At 52.7% G+C, this 10280-nt stretch overlaps 1 pseudogene; it reads left to right on the forward strand.

The window, feature by feature from the left end:
• The window catches only part of LOC129785683 (hydrocephalus-inducing protein homolog), a 67210-nt pseudogene extending 60496 nt beyond the window's left edge, over positions 1 to 6714 (forward strand).
• The last annotated feature ends 3566 nt before the right edge of the window (positions 6715 to 10280 follow it).

Raw genomic sequence — 10280 nt, forward strand, 5'->3', positions numbered from 1 at the left:
TGGTATGCAAGGCGTACTTAATAAATCGGATATCGCCAGAAGAGTTTTGTTACTCGGAAAGACAGTGGTCTACACGTGGACCAGCAGGAGAACTAAGGCAAAATATCGCTCCCTTTCCTGACCGTGGGTGAGAGCCAGAGGACACCATGCGTGGCTGACGGCTTCTGGCAGTGATTAAGTATTTGACGCTCTTCTCCTCTACCAGGTCACCCTGTGTTCCAGCACGGTGAGGCGATACGAGCTGGCGCTGGTGGTGGGCGTGGATGGTGTTGGCCAGGAGGTGTTGGCGTGCCTCTCACAGCCAGGTACCGGCGCTTTCCTTGCAGCTGGCCACCTTTCCCCGCGTACCCATGCCCAGCACGCTGCCTGGCGTGGGGTGTCCTGGCTTCAGCTCCAAATGAGAAATGTTGCTTAACGAGCTAGTTCTGCCCAGCTCGCTGTGAGCACAGCCGTGCTTTGAAAGCAGCCCATGTTGAGAGGCACCTGTGCTCAGTGCTCAGGGCCATGCCTCTGTCTTTTTTTTTTTTGGTTTATTTTATTTTTAAGGGAGCAGTGATTATATTCACTATTGGCCTGTTGTCTGGGACTTGAGGAGTAATGAATCTCCAAAGGACTGCCCCTGCTTCTCCCTGCAAGCGGTGGGCTTGTGCTGGGTTGGCCCAAAATGCAGCATTTGTTTGGAAGGCGGCAAGCAGCCTGCTGAAAGCTGGGGTCTGGCTCAGTTAATGAAGGCGTGTGCAAATGGGAAAGGGGCTTACGGCAGGAGTGGTGAGGGGAAACTAGTCCTTGGTGTGGCAGGTGAGCTCAGGTTTCTCTGGTTCTCTTGAGCATGAACGTTCCCAGACTTAAGCCAAAAGCTGCAGCCACGTTCAATGCCGTTGCACCGCAGCGGGTGCCAGTTTAATGACGAGAGGGACGCAGTTCGCTGGTGCTGTTCCCTCTCCCCGGCAGAGTCACCCACTGGGTGCCTGGGCTGCAATTTTGTAAAACGAGTGGGAATGGGAAGAGTCAGTGTGTGGGCTGGTGTGTGGAGGACCCAGGCAGCTGCAGGAGCTGGGAGAGGCTGGTCACCCACTGCGAGAGGCAGGCGGTGCTGGTGCCCTCCATCGCGGGGGCAAGCGGCTGAGGTTTCAGGCAGGGCGAGAGCGGTACGGGAGAGGAGGGAGTTGCTTTTACTGAGATGCGGGAGTCTTGTTTTCCTTGAGCTTTGGGGAGCGCTGGTCCTCAGTGGGAAGGCTCCCGCAGAGCTCGTGCCTTGCTGGGACTGTGGGAGGGTCCTTGCCGGCCTCCTGGGGCAAGGGAGGGGCAAAGCTTGATGAGAGAGCACTGGGGCAGGGCACTGGGCAGCCTCTGCCACGGGAGTCTGGGGCTGCCCCTCCTTTACAAGAGGCTGTTGAGTAAGAAGAAGTTAGAGGTGATCGATTGCCGTAGAGGTAGGAAATGTCTATCTGGCAGAGACAAATGCGTTGTGTCTGTTTCATGCTGTTTGGGGAGTAAACAACTTCTACATTCTCTCAGTGTCTCTAATTCCCTTTGGTCATCTCTTCACCCGGATGTGTCGTTCCTCCACTGCCCGTGCTCAGCCCTGTTCTGACATTTGGACGGTGCTTTCTGAAGTTCCCTTGCGAGTGGATGCTGACCCTTGTGAACGACAGCGATCTTCCAGGCTGCTATGGAGTCCTTCCTCAGGCTTGGCGTCGTGTTCGCCTCCTGCCCTCAAACGTCGTTATCGAGGGGTTTGTTAGGAAAAAAACGGGGTTTGGATAAGACCTTGCTGTTTTATATTCAAACCTAAAGTTTTGGAGAGAACGGGAAGCTACCTGAATATGAACTTCAGGAGCGGTTTGAACTCTTCAGAAAGCAGTTTTGTTCTAGTCTTTGGGGTGCTTTCATGCAGGAGAACTTGGAGGGTTGTGAAAAGCTGCTGCAAGGAGGCCGCCAGCACCGGAGTGGGCGTTTGCGAGTGCAGCAGCTTTTGGACCCTGTGAGGATGCTAATTAGGCCCATACAAATCTTGCTCCTTGTGTTGTGCCTTTCTGCTTTCTCCTAGGGATTTTTAAAAATGTGGGTGAATTGCCGTTGTGGTGGATGTTAAGAAGCTTGGAGTTTCCTCAGAGGTCACTCTGAAGTTGTCTTTGATTCTGTCCCTTATAGGAGCACAAGGAGGATGCTGCTGTGTGGTACTCCAGCCCTGTGCCGTGTGGGATTATCCAGCCTCACAGCTCGGTAGAGATCCCGTTGACGCTGGAAGCCCAGGCGATAGGAAGGCAGGACACTGTGGCTAGTGTCTCAGTGTTTGGGAATGAAAGATACCCGCTGGTGAGTGCTAGGCGAGACGCGTGCCTTTGTGTGACTCATCTTGGTGGGGCATAAAGTGTACAGGGGTTCTGCCAGGGAAAAGGAGAACGTGACAATACGTGGCTGGTGCGGACACGGAAAGAAGGGATTCATGGCATAAGTAGCAGCTAATGCCTAGAGAAGGGTGGTGTCCTCTTAGGTGGAAATCTAAGTGTCTGAGATGGTGTTTAATTACGGACGTGTGAGGCGGGATAACAAGCCCAGTCTGAAACCCAGAGCAATTCCTGGGTCTCTCGCTCTCCTGCGTTACGAGATGAGCAGCAACCGCTGCTTCATTAGAACTCTTGTTCGGGAGCGCACGGGGACATCGCTGAATACCACTAAAGCAAGAGCGGTGTAAGAGACCGTGCTGAAATGATGATTTCTGTAAAGCTGGATTTAAGCTTTCCTGAAAGTCAGGTCCATCCCGCCTGAGAAATATCCATCATATCTCTTTGCCAAAAGCCCCAGCCAAAGACGCATGAGACTCCACACTGCTTGCATCTGGAGCACAAGCTTTTTTTTCTTTTCTTTTTTTTTCCCTACCAAGCTTGAAAAGGGGTGAGGCAAAGCATTCCTGGACTAAAGGCTCCTACAGGACATTTGCGTTCAGGCATATACAGCAGCAACAACAAAGTGTAGGCAAGAGAACGTTGTATCTGGTGTCCTGGCTTCCACTGGCTGAAATCGAGAACAAATTTAGTTAATTAAACTTTAATTTAAAAGGATACTAACTTTTGAAGCAGCTGTTTTAAAATGTCTTGTCCTCTCTCTGAGCACGGAAGGGGATATCAGAGGATTCCCGAGAACGTGAAGCTTTCTGTAACAGAAAGGAAGGCTGACATTTTGAAAACAATTGCAGGGATATAAACTTTTTATAAACCAAATTGAAACGATGATGCCAAATCCCTTGGATGCCACTGGTCATCTCAACCCTGGCTGCTGGGGATGTGCATGTAAACCAGTCAACAGCAAGGCCAGGCAATGCAGGCTTTGCAGGGAAGTCTCAAGTTTGACAAAACAGTTGCTTGCAAACAGAAGGCATGCTTCCCCGAAAGAGGAGGGTTTCTCCCCACTGGAATAACCAGTTGTTTAAATGTCAGCTGGATTTTGAACTACAGGTACCTTGAAAAGCTTTTACGCTTGGGCTAACAATTTATAAATTGAAAGTTGACCTTACCTTAATCTTTTCTGTTTGGACGTGAACGTGTCAATGTTTTGCCCAAAGGGCGAGCATTTCAGCTGGAGAAGCGTAGCTGTGCCTAAAGAAAGGACTAGATGCGTTGCATTTTCTATAGGTCTGTCTTCTGGTTGCAGTGCAGTTCCAGTAGTTCCCTGGTAGCTGACGCACCCAAAGCTTTCTGGGCTGGCAGAAGAGCTGGCTGTCTTGTTACGTGTCCTGCGCTGGTGGCAGATCCTACCCGTACGGCTGCAAGTCTGACCTTGGGAATCGCTGCAGTGTGTTCCAGTAGAACTTCAAAGCTCGTTCTTGCCTTAGGCTGGGGTGCCCAGTGTCGATGCCTGGTCTTTACCACCGTTTCAGGCAGAACGTGGTACAGATCTTTCATCCAGGCTGTGCAGAGTCCCTCCACAGCTCCGTTGTCGGGTATTTTGTTTGCAGGTGAACGCGTGCCAGCTCCAGTCTGGCGTGTGTCATCTGCATGAAGGAGCTGGTAAATCCCAGCGCTGGCGTTACTGGTGGCAGAGCTGCCATCGCTTGTTGCTGCCTTTCCCTGTGCCATGTTGCCTGTAACGCTGTTGCATGGCATTTTCCTTGTCCCTTTTAGAACCCTGTAGATGAAGGGGTAGCGTTTCTGAAGCCCTCTCCTTGGTGGTGAGGATGCGTGGTGTTAGTACACAGGCTGACAGAAGGCAGCTCTCCTGGGCATCCTCCAGATGTTGTTCCGCTCATCCCCAAAGGGCTCTGCCCTGCCTTTGCTGCTGCTGTCCCACTGTCACCGGGAAGCTGAGCTGGCTGGCGAGGCGCAGCTCTTCCCTGCAGCTCCTCCTTCCTGGGAGCTTTGGGCAGCATCGCCCAGACATGCATCATCGTGCATGGCTTCAGTTCCTTATTTTGGAGGCCCCAGCCTTGGTAGGTGAGGTTTTTGGCTCTTAGTTGCACGCAGCAGTGCCCTGCCAAGGGATGAGCATTTCTGGATGCTGCTGCTTCTGGCTGAGTTGGGCTGGTGATTCTGACAGCGGTCAATACCACTTCCTTGAGCCAGACATCATTAAAGGTTTTACATCGTGGAAGCTGGTTTCTTTTTCGGTTAAATCGTACTCTGTGCCCTCCAGTGAATCATACGGCGTCTGGTCAGTGTTGGGAGTTCTATGCATTCAGATCCTGTTGAAGTGTTGAGGTGTTTGGAACCAGTGAAATCCACCGCAAGAGTGGACAAATTCTCGTTGTTTTTAATGATGTGGGAAGGTGGTTTAGCAAAGGGATCTGTGTTCCTCCTCCAGTAGTCTGTGCCAGTTCTGCAAGGAGAAAGCTTTTGGTTCTGACTGTCAAGAGAAAAAACACCACTTGAATGATGTAATGAATAATTAATGCCTGTTATTCATGCCATACCAGGAATACACATAAGCACACATCAGAGGCCATAACTTGCACGATCTCTGCTCTGAAGAGCCTGCTTCGCTTCTGGCTTGTGCTGGTTTTCAGAGGTGCATTTTTGGGAATGTCAGAGAAGTAACTGTCCAAGTGTCGCTGTGCAGCAGCAGCGGTCAGGGAGGTTTGGGGCAAGGCTGAGCGGCAGAAGGAGCGGGAGCAGGCACAAGGCAGAGAAAGGAGAGCTAACTGTGGAGGAGGTCTGGAAAGGAGAGCGTGGGACCCAGGGTTTCTCTGTCCCCTGAGAACGGGAGCTTGTGGCTTTCAGATGGGGTCACTCCCGAGCCTGCACTTGCCCCAGGCCTTCTGTGTCAGCCTTGCAACACTGAAAACTTCCAACAGCCGTACTTATCGCCCAGTCGAGGAGGACACTTAGAGCTGTCTCATATTTTTTAACTTCCCCTGCTTTTCTTTTTTCTTTCCTACCTGCTTCCTGGAGCAGAATATCTGTTTAGTGAGCATTGGAGAAGAACGGGTTGTCTACGTGCATCTGAGTGAGATAAATTCCAGCAGTATTGAAGTTCTACAAGATGCGTCCAAAACTCTCCACCTCTCCAATCAGGCTGTCATCCCTGCTTCCTTCTGTGTAGAGATGGTAAGTATCTGTGGGGCTATTTCCCAATGAAAATTGACTGGTCTGTAGCAGCCTGTGGCCTGATTTTTACATGCAACGTTCCCATATTGCTGTCTCGGAGAGAAAGCAAGATATTCCGTCCCAACGCAGCGAGAGGAGCCTGGCTCTGGGGGCAGTTTTAGCTGGGGCACCCCTCAGTAAAATAGACAGCTTGCATAGATGTTTGTGCAGAAATGAGTCTGGATCATCTTTACAAGTTTTCCCTCTGTTTTCTGGGTGGTATTTAACGGAGAGTCGTGTCTTTGGAGCTCTGAGATCAAGAGGCCCCTGTGGCCCTTTGCTCCTGGAAGGGCATGGATTTCCCGACGCTTTCCCCATTAGGTCTGCGTTTGCTTTGTGTCAGACTGCTGTTTGTGACAGAGTCTGGGGTGTGAAGTTTGTCCTCAGCCTGCCTGTGGTGAGGTGAGTTTCACACCTGCTGGGCGCCCAACCAGCTGTGGTGTTGCACAAAAAGATAACGGTAAGGGTTGTGTAGCTACAGAGCGTGTGGGCTCCGTCGCGTTGCAGGGCATCTCCGGGGGCCAGCCGCAGGGAAAGGCCGTTGAACTGATGGAGGCTGCAGCTGACAAGCTGCGTGGCAGGAGGCGGTTGGGTCGCTGCCCTGGCAGGGGGGGGCAGGGCTGGTGCAGCCAGGGAGGGCTCCTGTGCGGACGCTGGGTGGGCTGTGCTGCTCACTGGAGGTGGGATCTGTGAGGGGCTTAAAAACAGGGTTGGGAGGAGGTTTGTTCTGCTCCACGCTAGGTGGGCTGGATTTGTGGAGCTGGTTCACCCAGGCCTGGCTCTGTGGGCTTGGTTGGGTCTGCGGGTAAAGCATCAGGCAGCGTGCGAGAGGCCAGGCTCAGCCTCCTGGGCCAAGGGGGAGGGGGGCGAATTTCCTCCTTGCTGCTTTTCCAGCTGTTTGGGGGACAACAGTAACCTCCAAGTGGGGGAGGGATTCCCAGGGCAGCTTTCTTTGAATCCACCATGAAAACCCGCTTTCCATCTGTGGCGAGAGCAAGCCACCAGGGATGGCTGGTACTGGTGTTGAAATGATGGGTTTGCATGCCTGTCGCAGGCAGTGACCCGCAGAGCTGTTCGGGTCCTGCTGTCCCGGTGCAATGCCTCCCTCCTCCCCGGGCAGCTCGCGGTGTAGCCGGGGGGCTTGCAGGGTACATCTGCCCCTCCGTTGCCTCAGGGCCCTAACCCATGGGACTGGGCAATAAAGCCTGTCGTGCTTCACCGCCATCTCTGCCAGTCCTGGGGCTGATCAGTCACTAGAGCAGTAACACGAGGCGGCTCAGGGACGGTTTCTTTCCCTGCAATAAAGACGGGCTCTGCTTGAGCAGTGGCTTGGACCAGATGGTCTCCAGAGGTCTCGCCAGCCCCAGCCGCTCTGTGACTCTGTGTGTGTGATGATCCCCCCTGCTGACTCCACGGGGCTGAGTTCCCCCATGGTGAGCATCTCTGCTTTTCAGGGCAGCTGCTGCTCTCATGGAGACGTGCCAGGAGGCAGGTCCTGGGAACCTGCTCCATCAGCCGCTTCACCAAAGGCTCTTCAGACAGACTCCGGGCACGGTGCTGCTGAGGCTGCCTGATGGGAGCAGCGCGGGCGTGGGCGAGATGTGCCCGAGCTGCGCCCTGGCCCTCAGCAGCTGCCTGCTCTGCCGCTCTTTTGCTGCCCCAGTTGAAGTTTTGCCCTTGGCTGCCTTACGCTGCCTGGCAGCTCCTTGACGGGAAGCAGAGGGGACTGAATAATTGTGGAGATAAAGCCTGAGATGCAGTCGGGTGTCAGGGTGACGCGCACGTGTCCACCTGAGAGCGGAGCAGGCTGGGCTGTGCCTTAGCCCAGCTGATGGGTGACACGGGCATCCTTCATTCCCCCGTGTCCCTGAACCCAAGCCTTGTGTCCTCTAAAGCGCCAAAGCCGCTGCTCTGGTTCCTGCTTGGAGGTTGCTGCAGGGTGGTGAGCCGTCATTTCCCTGTCTCCCATTTGTTGGCCAATCTGCAAACGGTGGCTGTGAGGCTCAGAGATCATGGTCTCCAATTGAAAGGGCGAGTTATCGACTGAAATTTTCACAGGAGCGTTGCATCGGGAATGTTATGCAGACTGACGGACAGCTTGACAAACTGAATGAGGTTAATTTAAGGGGCGGCAACAGGGCAAACGAAAGGCTGGTGTCTTGTTTGAAACAGAAAAGGAAAATGCTGTAATGCAGGTGGCCGTGCTGCCACCCCGGTGGTACTCTTAACCCTCGAGTGATAATTGCTCTTCCTGTTAAGGCAAGCTTGCTGCTGGCTTTGTGGGAGACAAGATCATTACCTGAGCAAGCCAGCATGATTTGTGGTGAACTTCACTTTGGGATAGTGACTTCAGGAATTCCTTGCAGTCCCCCTCAGGCACCAGCTTCCCTGTACCCCTCTCCTCTCTGCTGGGTGAGTTGTGTCTGTTCTATTCTCAGTTGCAGGGAGCAGCAGGGAGGGAGTATCTCTGCCACCAGAAGAAAATAAGTAAAAACCCGCCAAATCTGTGTGTTGAGACGGGGCTTTTTGGGTTGGAAGAGGGGTGTAGGGACTGCATACCTGCGTCCTCGGTTGGCTTATCCCTGCTTGCCAGGGTGTCTGCAGATCTGCGACCCTTGGGACCAGTGTGTCGTCCTGTGCTCACACTGTCAAATCCTGTGTCTGTCGGGTGTGCTTTTCCCTGTCAGATTGCTTTCCCAGCTGCCAGGCAGCCCAGCGTGTTAGGGAATCCTCTGGATCCAGCAAGGGGAGGATTTGTGTCTGTCTTGGGTAAAAAAAGACTGGAGGAATGAGTCAACATGAAGGAGCTGTTGCAGCTTAGCTGGGGGCTGATGTAACCTGCTGACAAAAGTGGCTGTTTCTCCTCCTTGCTCCATTGTCATCTTCTTTTCCTGCCTCCCTAAGTGCCTGATTTTTGCCGTATTGACAAGTGCCAAAGGCTTGTTATGGACTGATGGAAGTGTTTGCTCTCCCTGCAGAAAGGAAAAAGCATCATTCTTAGGTCATTTCCTACTTGTTCTTTGTCATGCTGTCTTCTCGGAGATGTTTTATGTGGCTGCTAAGGCTGACATCTCTTGGCACCACAGAAGGCAGCTGCATGTCACGTCTCTGTGATCAGGAAAGAAGAGACAGGCCTAGGGTGTAAGTTTTCTTAATCAGTGGCAGGTTTTTCTGCCTGCATAACCCCCGTGCTGGGTCTGTTATGTGCTGCCACAGGGCGCAAATGGTTTCCCAGCGCCTTGTAACGAGGGAGGAGGCAGAAGACCTTCCTTGGGATTTCCTCTTCTCATGACAGTCGTAATGCGGGGTCCTGTCTCCTTCAGCCTGGTCCCTGACCTCCCTGATCCAGAGCCCTGTGCTCCAGGTGAAGCTCGCTGCTGCCTGGTTTCCAGCAGCGGTCGTACAGCCAGCTGCGTCGTCTTCAGGAGGGTGCCTGGTGGCTCAGTGCAGATCCCCTTTGGCGTTCCCAGGGATGCGCTGCTGTCACATTCAACTGGAGCTGACCTTGCAGAAGAGACCAAGTTTTGTTTGTTTTTTAAAAAAAGAAAAAAAGCTGTAACTATTTGTCTTGTCACTGGGATTCACTGCAGATAACTGATTTTTCAGGCAATGTATAAAGGCTCTTGGTCAGGTGTGGTGTAAGCAAGGGCAGAACACGCAGTTCCCATTCCCATACTGGCTTCTCCCCTCTAGCACACAATTTTTTTCATTTACTAATTTAATTGTTTATTACCTCAAGCCTTTGGCGACACTGCCTTTAATAACAAAACAGCCATATGGAGAGACAGCAAAACACGGAGGAGATAAACTTAAAAACAGTGCCGATGAGGGGATGCTGCTTTAGTGATTCTGTTCCTTGTTCTGGCTGACGGGCAATTCTGTTGCTCTCTGAGCAAACCGTGCAGGCTGGGGGCAGTGAAGGCTTTGAAGAGCATGTCAGCATTGACTGCAGTTCTCCCCAGCTGCTCTCACTGAAGTCGGAGCAGACTTGAATTGGCAAGAGGGTGGTTTTTAAATCTACTGCAAATTACCACCACCACCACCACCCCCGCCCCCCCAAAGCAGCTGAATAATTAGCCAGCGGGTCAGTGTTTGCTCCTAGTGAGACAGAGGCAGACAGTGCTGTGCCCTTCAAATGGTATCTGCAGTGCTATTTAGAAATTAGGGTTAAATTAACCTTCCAGGGTACGGGCAGCGCTAGCCCTGCATATGTGGCCTCTTCCAAGGTGAGCAGAACTTTTGAAGATGCGTAGGCTTAACTCTTTCCAGAGCTGTCCCACCAGAGCCTCATGGTGCTCCAACAGCTGACCTTTAGAATTAAACCCTTGGTTTGGGTTTAAAGGCTGTGCTGCTTATACAGCAGTACCAGTTTCTGATTTCCACCCAGTTTGGTTTTGCCAGAGCTGTAGGGAGCTTGTCATGTCGTGGCTGTTCTGGAATGTGGTACAGTGAAAGGAGAGACTGAAATGGCAATTTTTTCCCCCCAGGGCGGTCAAATGCTGGCAGAGGTTGCCCAAGGAGGTTGTGGAGTCTCTGTCCTTGGAGATCTTCAAAGGCCAAGGGCACACAGTTCTCTGCGACCTGCTCGAGGCGAGCGTGCTGGAGCAGAGGGCTTGGCCCAGAGGACCTCCACGGGTCCCTTCCAACCCCCCCTCCTGTGTGGCTCTGTGCTTTGCTTTTCCTCCTAAAGCCCCTCAG

Source organism: Falco peregrinus, chromosome 14 (genome assembly GCF_023634155.1).
Source record: "Falco peregrinus isolate bFalPer1 chromosome 14, bFalPer1.pri, whole genome shotgun sequence".
NCBI lineage: Eukaryota > Metazoa > Chordata > Aves > Falconiformes > Falconidae > Falco > Falco peregrinus.